At 45.8% G+C, this 9,259-nt stretch overlaps 1 long non-coding RNA gene across 11 annotated transcripts in view; it reads left to right on the top strand.

The window, feature by feature from the left end:
* LOC119268357 overlaps window positions 1-7,999 on the top strand; it is an 11,136-nt gene extending 3,137 nt beyond the window's left edge. The window contains exons 1-10 of one of the 11 annotated variants that reach the window (XR_005133115.1): window positions 7-247; window positions 352-432; window positions 1,133-1,311; window positions 1,417-1,518; window positions 1,652-1,783; window positions 1,875-2,040; window positions 2,895-2,999; window positions 3,321-3,434; window positions 4,046-4,149; window positions 7,941-7,999. This is a non-coding gene — a long non-coding RNA (uncharacterized LOC119268357). Of the gene's footprint in view, window positions 1-6; window positions 248-351; window positions 433-588; window positions 614-1,132; window positions 1,312-1,416; window positions 1,519-1,627; window positions 1,784-1,874; window positions 2,041-2,587; window positions 2,671-2,894; window positions 3,000-3,320; window positions 3,435-4,045; window positions 4,700-6,666; window positions 6,716-7,940 lie in introns of those variants that run through there. The other 10 variants (XR_005133116.1, XR_005133119.1, XR_005133118.1 and 7 more) reach the window with 10 other exon arrangements.
* Window positions 8,000-9,259: the final 1,260 nt, after the last annotated feature.

Genomic DNA, 9,259 nt, shown 5'->3' with positions numbered 1-9,259 from the left:
CCTGTCCCCTCCCTCCCAAACCCCAGAATCCCCTGCCCGCGCCGACCCAACCAATCCCGCACCCACGCGCCCGCACATGCGCAGCAGTAGGGCGTCGACGACGAGGATGACGACGACGCGGCGCAACGGAGGGGTGCAGGTCAGCGAAGGGCACAGGCCACTGCTCACGCCGCTGCTGCGCTCGGTGCTCAACAGGAGTAGCTCGTGCTACGTCCGCACCGCCGGAGAGGACGCCAAGATGAGCATGGTAAGCCATCTCCGTGTCCTCTCCGCCCCCATTCTTCTTTTCCTATCTAAGCTCAATCTTCTGATGCGTTTCTTCCTCCCTAAATCACATCTTGGACTTTGCAGGAGGTGCATGGGTTGCGCATTCGGATGAAGACTCAGTAGGTGGAGCAGCAAGAGATGCCCCTCCGTAGGGCAGATTTGTGGGTGAGCTCCTCTACACGATATACTTCCCAGGTTGTATGGATGTTGTGAATATCTGGGTGATGAGAAAAGGAGTGGATGCTGGTGTGACGATGATTTAGATTGGAAGGGTAGCTTATCTTCCTCAAGATTTGTCTGTAGGTGTTCGACAAAACTCCTATAGACTGCCGGGAAGATTATATATGTAATATGTGTGCTCTTTTATTTACTCAGTAATTTCCAACTTATGTATTTCTTATTAATTCCCTTCCAAAAGAGTTCAGATTATGTAGTGTATAGGCTTACGTTCCATCAGCAGTTCTGTACACACTTGAAAGATTTGCTGGGACGAAGAGTATAAGCAATTCCATTGAATATTTGGTTAGGTTTTCACTTTTTAGTTAAATGACAGGAGCAGGAATTTAGTGTAGTATTTTCTCTGTCCTACTCTTACATTGTATATCAGCAGCTCTTTTTTTTCAACTTATATTTCTGAAGCAAAGGTTCTTTTTATATTAGACCAGTGCTTCAAGGAAGCATGAATGTCCCCCCAGCCTATGTATAATATCCATGAAAGCATGGATTATGTGGAATTTGATAATGTTAAAGGAAAGGCAATTTAATACCCCGTTCAAGAAAATTTATAATACACCTATGTAATAAGTCTCTTTGTTTTCCTTTTTCATTGCTTTCGGTTTGTTTACTGTCAACTCTCTCTCTACAGCCACACATCTATCACCAGCTGGTCCATATAGAGGAGGAGATAAGGTACATATCAAGACACCTTTCTCCGTGACTTCCGTTGTTGATGGTCATGATTCTGTTTAGTTACAGGGCGTGGGGTGCTCTTCTTGGAAGACGGTTAGCGGAGCGTGGAATTATAGTCGCTTGCATTGATTATAGGTGCTTACCCTTTGATGGCATTTCTATCTAATTTCATGACTTCTAGGCGAGTAAGTATAGATTGACATATGTCTGGTTGATGAAATATGTAAATATATCTTGCAGAAATTTGCCCCAAGGAACAATAAGTGACATGGTCAGTGATGCTTTTGAGGCATTTTCATTTATTTGTGATACTATTGCTAGCTATGGAGGAGATCCTAATCAGTAAGTGATCATTCGTTATATATTTATATCACAGTACACTACTTTGGATGGACTACTTGAATATATCACAGTACACTACTATGGACGGACTATTTGAAACATCACATAGTCAGCTGTTCTTTTTATCTTGAAGGAACTATGCGCCGCACTTGAATATTTGATCCTTTTGGGCGGTGATTCTATCCAAAGTCGTCGTTGTGACGTCGGTGAGCAACCTCGGGCACCACACTGAGTGCTACCGCCTCCCCACCACTCATGACGCCAGGTGAGCTCACTCATGCAGCCTCCAGCCTCTTCGTTCATGTTGCGTTTCTCATGATGATCCTATGCCTTACATCTGCCACTTTTTCGTGGAGGCTGTTCTACTTCTTCGAATTCAGGTGGCACAAGGAGGACCCAGTGGTGATCTGGCTGATGGGAAGGCCCGGCTACTGCAGCGAGCTAGCCCTCTTCTACGAGAACGGCGCCTTCCACATAGCAGACAACATGTCGCTACTCTAGAATGAGTTTGGTTGGGATCAGGTATATTATATATACCGACAGTTTGCGTACTAATCAATCAATCTGTATAATATTTTTCTTAGAGATTGTTTAGACCCTGTATAATCTTCTCTCTGTTTGGAATTGGATATTGGCTACTGCAGGAGTCGAATCTTATCTATGTTGATCAGCAAACTGAGACTGGGTTCAGCTACATGTCTGATTCTGATTATTCACTATATGTAGTTTTGCAATTGATGCGATTAGGATATTACTGGGGGATTTTATCTAGGTTCCAGGGTGTTGAAAATTAAAAAGAATGTAACTAAAATTTTACTAAATTTAAAGCTGCATGTAAGATTTATGGTTTAAAAAGAACATACTTCCAAGTTCCAGATCAGTTTGCGGTGTGTGTGTGCGCGCGCTTAAAAGGTATAATTTAGTTTAATGGATGCTATGCATCATGAGAGTACTTGATCTTTGTATATGTATTATAGTTTGCCATCTGGTGTCAATCTAATTTCTTAACACGAAAATGAGCAATTGTGATGCACCTCTTCTTTCCTAATAATAGTTTGCTTCTGACTAGCGACTGGTGGCGCTGGGTGCGCTTGCTTACTTTGTCGCGCAACTTCTTTGATCACCGCGTAGAACCTGACCTGGGTGTTGCAGGTTGCTCTCCCGATCTCTCTCTCATTAGCTACCGTGGTGTGCTATATAGACTGATATCTGAGTTTCATGCACCTTTTGGAAAAATGACTTGCCTTAATTGTTATGTACTATCCATTCAACTTGCTAAATGTCAAAGTAATACTACATTCTTCGACATATACCAATGGATAGAATGTGCACATCCGACCATCGATAAGAATTTTTTTTGTATTACTTTCTTGTAGCTCTGTCCGTGGTGGTCTCATGGATGTAGTGGTGACACCTCTCCTAGTATACATGTCCAAAATCATTATTTTGTGGGAATTCTCGCAGACTTTGCCTTTGTTCCGGTAATTCTTTAACAAGTATTCTTCTTCTTTTCTCAACCTCTTGCATGCAATTTCAGGCCACTCCATCTATCCATGAAATATACATGTTTGTAGCATATTTTGTGATATCTTATACTACCATCTTATCTTATATTCACATTACCTCTGTAAAAAAATATATACAATAGACTGCCTGCTACTTGATGCAATTTTAATATCTTCCTAAGAATACATACACAACTCATGTTTTGTACGAGTTATGAGAGAATACACAACTCTCAGGTTTATGTGATTGTGAGCTAGATGTTCATGCGTGTGGTTGTTTTGGCCGGTGATGTGCAGGGAGGCGTGCAACGACGGCATGAAGAACAACATCGAGACCATACGTTCGGTTTCTCTGTGCCCGCTCTGCTGCCATCCACACCCGCACTATCCCAGCTCGTGTGCCGGCTCGAGGTTGGAGATCTTCTCCTCTCCCCTCCTTCACACACCTTATCTTGGGGCTGCCATCGTGGTGCTTTGTATCCGCACATAATCTGTAGGTGTTCTCATCGGATAAACGTACCAGATTTTCAATCCACGACATGATATGTGATGGAATTTTCAGCTAGAGATGGTTGTTACCTATTGGTCAGAGAAGCTATTGATAACACACCATGCATTGCAAACACAAACAAAAACGTGATTATGCATAATTCATGTACTACTGATGCTATTTTACATGGAAATCATGGGAAAAAGCCCCTATCATCGATCTGATTGTTATACTACTGATTGGTTTGGTTTGCAATGTTGTAGTGATAGTAGAGAGATTTCCTTATATTATTTTACTTTTGATAGACACCAAGTTCAGAAATTATTGCTCTATAATGATAATATTCTTAGATTATTTTTGTGTATTTTTTAATTTGATGCCACTTCTATAATTAAAACAATGATGTCTCCAATGCGTATGCTACTTCTTTGCTTCAAACTATAGCATGCGTTTTTAGTTTCACCGATTTTGCATTACGAAAGTCACCCACTCACCGATTCTGCTCGATCTCTTCCTCCTTGGCGCTTGGCAGGAGAAGCTCAGGCCGCCACCACACAAAGGGAGAGGAACCCAAGAAGAATCTATCCCGCCTTACTGTCCATGACCCGACGACAGAGACAGCTACTTCGAGCCTAGGTGAGTAGCCGCCAACCCTGCATTTCGAGCCTAGGTAACCAAGTTTGTGTCTACTTCTCTGATTAGTTGCTTATGCTTCATGGTCTTTGTGGGAAACACAACATGATGCCTTGCTGGTTCCTGAGCAAGGCCTTTTGGGACCGATCTCTCTAGCGTTAAAGAAAGCAAGATTGATGCTCTGTTTTCTCTATTTTTGTTGGGTTGGAGCAGAGTGCGTGGGTTACCGATCCCATATGCCAGTGTATAGCAAGAACAAAAAAACTTTAGTTGATTTGACTTTTAACCTAAATTTATTTAGGAAACTTATACTAACCTTTATCTTAGTTAGTTGCACCAGCTTGCATGTATTTAAGTAACTAGAGAAGTTTGGTCCTTTCTTAGCCATATAATCATAGGACAAATATGTCGTGGTTGCAATTGTTATCCAGGTGATGTTTTTAGGAGCTAGATTAAATTCAGTACAGTGATTTGGCCATCGACTGTGTGGAAATATCTACAGCTTTTTGTTTGAGATGGGGATATTTGTTAGATTAGCAGATGCACATTTAAGTATGATGTTATGTTGTGTTGTTAGCATGTAGAAATATGTCACATCCCTAGCTCTGGTATGACCTAGACTAGCTAGTCACTTGTGCATCATGTTTAAATTTCATTTAATTCTGAAATGAGGATTTGTGAAACCCTCAGAATCATCTCTGAAAGTGACCCAAATAAAAATTGTTCCAAAAAGGTCCAAGGAAATGTTCATGTTGCTCTCTAAAAATATTTGTCAGAGGTAAAATTCAAACAAATATTTTAGGAGCTCATGGATATTTAATTTTGGCCATTTGGATTAATCTGATAATTATTTGCTTTGGATATATATTGTTATATATATAAAATATGGTCCAAAAACTATGCCATTTATTAAGGAGCTCTGGAATAATATTAGTTAGCTCCTGCAAAAATTGGCATAAGGTAATAAAATGATTTAGTATTTTAATTAAATCAAAACATATGTCAGAAAAATAGAAAAAGAAATAAAAGAGGGAGACTTACCTGCGGCCCAGCTCCTGTGCGGCCTGGCCGGCCCAGCTGGCCAGCCCGGCCCAGCCGCCTCCTCCTCTGTCGTCTTCTCCCCCTCGCCCAAGCAGGTGCGTGCCCGCGCCACAGCCGGCCGCGGCCACGTGTCCGGCCACCTCCTGCTTCGTCCTCCTCGTCGCCCCGGACGCCCTGGAACGACGCCACGCGCCGCCCCGCACCTCTCTCCCTCTCTCTCATTCCTCCCCTTCCCCTTGTCTATCTCCCACGCGACCGCCCGAACGCGCCGTCGCCGCTGCACGCCATTGCCGCGGCCACCACCTCCCCCTCTCCCTCTCTTCGAGTCCGGTAGCTCCGCCACGTCGTCCACCACCTCTTCGTCAAGCAGTGCCTCGCCGGACGCCCCGTGGAGCCATCACCGTCGCCTTCTTCACCTCCGGCCGCCGTGGATCCCCATCGCCGCCCCGCCGTCTCCAGTGCGTCCCCGAGCCCGCTTCGACGCCCGCTGCAACCGCGGTGAGCTCCGCCACTGTTCCCCTCTCTCCGTTTAGCTGCCCGCACGCCGTAGCCCTCCTTCCCACCACGGCCGAAGCCTCTCGCCGCCGTCCATGTCGCCGTCGTCGTCTCCGCCCGCCTCCGCCCAAACCGAGCACCCCATCGTGCTCCCGGTGCCACGAGGGTGTCGCCGAGCCCCTCAGGTGGCCTCCCCGTGCCCCGCAGCCCGTTTCCGCTCGAAGCCGAACTCCGGCCGCCGCCCCGAGCTTCGCCCCGGCGAGCTCCGGCGTCCCCGCGGCTTCCCGTCTGCTCCCCTGGATGCGGACGAGCCCGGGCTACGCCCCGGTGCTCTCCGACGCCGCCCCCGTGGCCTGTATCACGGACGCCGCCGCGTCCAGAGGTCGCCGCCGACGACCTCGCCGGCCTGACGGGTGGGCCCCGTCGGCCAGGTGATTAGCCTAAGGCTAATCACCGTTAACTAACCCCCCCGACACTGACAGTGGGCCCCAGCGCCACTAACCTTTTTAATTAGGATTAAACTAACCCTGTTTAACCCCCTGTCACTGACATGTGGACCCCACACGTCAGGTTTGACCAGTCAGCGCAGTTGACTCGCTGACATCGTGCTGGCGCAATTATTTATTTTTGGAATTATTTTAAAACAGGAATTCCAGAAAATGATTTAAACTTCAAAAATTCATAGAAATTCAACCGTAGCTCAGATTGAAATAATTTATATATGAAAAATTATCAGAAATATGCAATCTATCCATCTGTACTAGTTTCATGCATGACAAACCAACTTATACCTACTGTATAAGTGAAACACTAAAATGGCTTATATAAGGGCTTAATTTGGAGATGCATTGGTTCAAATGGATTTCAACCAAATGGATGCTAGTTGCATTAGCTCAAACAGCATCACATCTACATGCCATGTTCATGCATCATATTGTTGCATATGTTTGTGTATTGATTGTCGACACTGTTCCTTCTCGATAGGTCCTGCTCCGGAGACCGTTCCAGAGTACCTGTCTGTGAAGCAGTGCCTCCTCTGTTGATCTACCAGGCAAGCAAACCCCCTTGTTCATTCCGATACAATCCTACTCTCTTGCTCCTGCTCTCAGTTATTGCATTAGGACAACAACGATTCATCTGCTACTTTGTGCTGCGGTAGTTGAACCCATTCCTCTGCATGACCTGTCATTGCCACAGTAAATAGTTGAAACCCACTAGCATGTGTAGGAGTTGATTGAGCCATGTTGTGTTCCTACCATGCTATGCCTGCTATTGCTTAGAGTTGTGTCAGGTCTGGTTCATTGGGAATGAATTGGAGTGTTACGATATGTTCTGATGCTGAGAGTGAAGTGTGTGAACACGATTTGGTAAAGGTAGCGGTGAGAGGCCATGTAGGAGTACATGGTGGGTTGTCTCACTGGAACCGTCGTTAAGCACTGAGTTCTATGTACGTTGTCCAATGACTCGATACTACCACACATTGGGTTCCGGTAACTCGACCCTTCTCAAATTATTAACCAACTTGGTCTCTGTCCAGGAGTCGCAACTAGTTTTTGGTGTTTGTAGGTAGTGCTATTTTTCAACAAGTGGCACCCGGCAGGGTAGGCTTGGGACAGACTAGGCACACGTGGCCTGGTGTACCGAGTGGCACCCGGATGGTGGGCTCGAGAACCCTGCACACATCGTTTGGGGCCGTGAGCGAAACCCCGGCCGGATCTCCTTGCGGATGGAACCCGAATAGGCGATAAATCTGGACTAGAGTCTTGTGTGGTTAGTCAGGTCGTGGCCGACACCCTCGCCAGGCTTCCGCTTGAAGGTTGCCGAGATACATGACGTGTACATGGCGGTAAGTGGCGAGAGCGTGTGTGAAGAAGTACACCCCTGCAGGGTTAACATGATCTATTCGAATAGCCGGGTCCGCGGTTATGGACTTCTTGGATGCTTACATGGTACATAGACAACTTGAAGTGGATACTCTAAAATGCTCAAGACAAGTGTGAGTGCTATGGATGACCTTCTCGTAGGGAGACGGGGATGAATCCATAGTAGTGTATTGTGTGATGATTAGTGGACTCGTGTACGTTGTCTCACCTCAAGAGTTTTTGGTAGTCGTAGAACAGGATAGCCACAGAGTCAAAGCTGGCTTGCTGCAACTAACCCCACATTACTCTTTTTATACAAATGCATGTATGATAGGATCTGATGTAAGTCTTGCTGAGTATCTTTGTACTCATGTTGCTTTATTTATGTTTTTGCAGCGGAGACTTCGGTCTTACTAGTGTTCTCATGGACTTCGACAAGTAGCTTGTACCTCAGCTACGATCTTGATCGGACGTTGTAGATAGTCAGGCTTTCAGCCTTTTTCATTTATAGATGTCTGTACTTAGACATGTAATGCTTCCGTTTGTTGCTTGATTGCTCTGAATGTTGGGTCATGTGACCCCTGTTTGTATAAATGCTATGATGGCTCTTCTGAGCCTTTATCTATATGAGTTGTTGAGTTATGCTGTGATGCCATGTTGTATAACACATACTTGCATGTTATGCGTACGTGTAATGTGTATTGCTATGTGTGGGATCTGACTATCTAGTTGTTTATCCTTAGTAGTCTTTCTTACCGGGAAATGTCTCCTAGTGCTTCCACTGAGTCCTGGTAGCTTGCTACTGCTCCGGAACACTTAGGCTGGCCGGCATGTGTCCTTCGATCCCGTGTCTGTCCCTTCGGGGAAATGTCACGCGATGAATACCGGAGTCTTGTTAGCCCGCTACAGCCCGGTTCACCGGAGTCCTGTTAGCCCAGTTCTACAGCCTGGATTCACTCGCTGATGACCGACACGTTCGATGCTGGGTCATGGATGCCTGTCCCTGTAAGTTATTGCCACTTTGGGTTTACGACTAGCCATGTCAGCCTGGACTCCTTATCATATGGATGCTAGCGACACTGTCATATACGTGTGCCAAAAGGCGCAAACGGTCCCGGGCAAAGGTAAGGCGACACCCGTGGGGATACCGTGCGTGAGGCCGCAAAGTGATATGAGGTGTTACATGCTAGATCGATGTGGCATTGAGTCGGGGTCCTGACAGCCTTGGTATCAGAGCCTGACTGTCTGTAGGATTACCAAGCCAAACTGGTCGAAGTTGAGTCTAAAAATTCTTTAGTTATGTAAGGGAATTGATTGTGGGAAGGAACGTAAGGCTCCTTTTACTCCTTTACCTCATGGCCTTCTGATCTGAGTCGTCCTATCTTTCCTACGGGGTTAAGGAACTAGGCTTCCTCTTCCGTCTATCAGGATCACGTGTTACTACTCCGTAGTCCCATAGGATTGGTTGATCAGAGTCATACCCCAGTTTTGAGTATTTCCGGTGTAGTCTGTTTAGTATGATCTCAGAACCTTGAGTAATGCTGATGAGTATGTTACCACCCCATTTTTAGTAGGATGTCTCATTCTGAGCATTTTACTGCCGTTATGCTGCCGGAATTTCCCTAGGAGTTCGAGAGATACTAATTCCTTGTCCTACATTCTACAGTCTATAGTTGATGCTGACTCCGTTCCTGGTTTCGTTTCTCAGGATGTCA

This window comes from Triticum dicoccoides, chromosome 3A (genome assembly GCF_002162155.2).
Source record: "Triticum dicoccoides isolate Atlit2015 ecotype Zavitan chromosome 3A, WEW_v2.0, whole genome shotgun sequence".
NCBI lineage: Eukaryota > Viridiplantae > Streptophyta > Magnoliopsida > Poales > Poaceae > Triticum > Triticum dicoccoides.
This window is presented reverse-complemented; position numbering and strand designations above follow the sequence as displayed.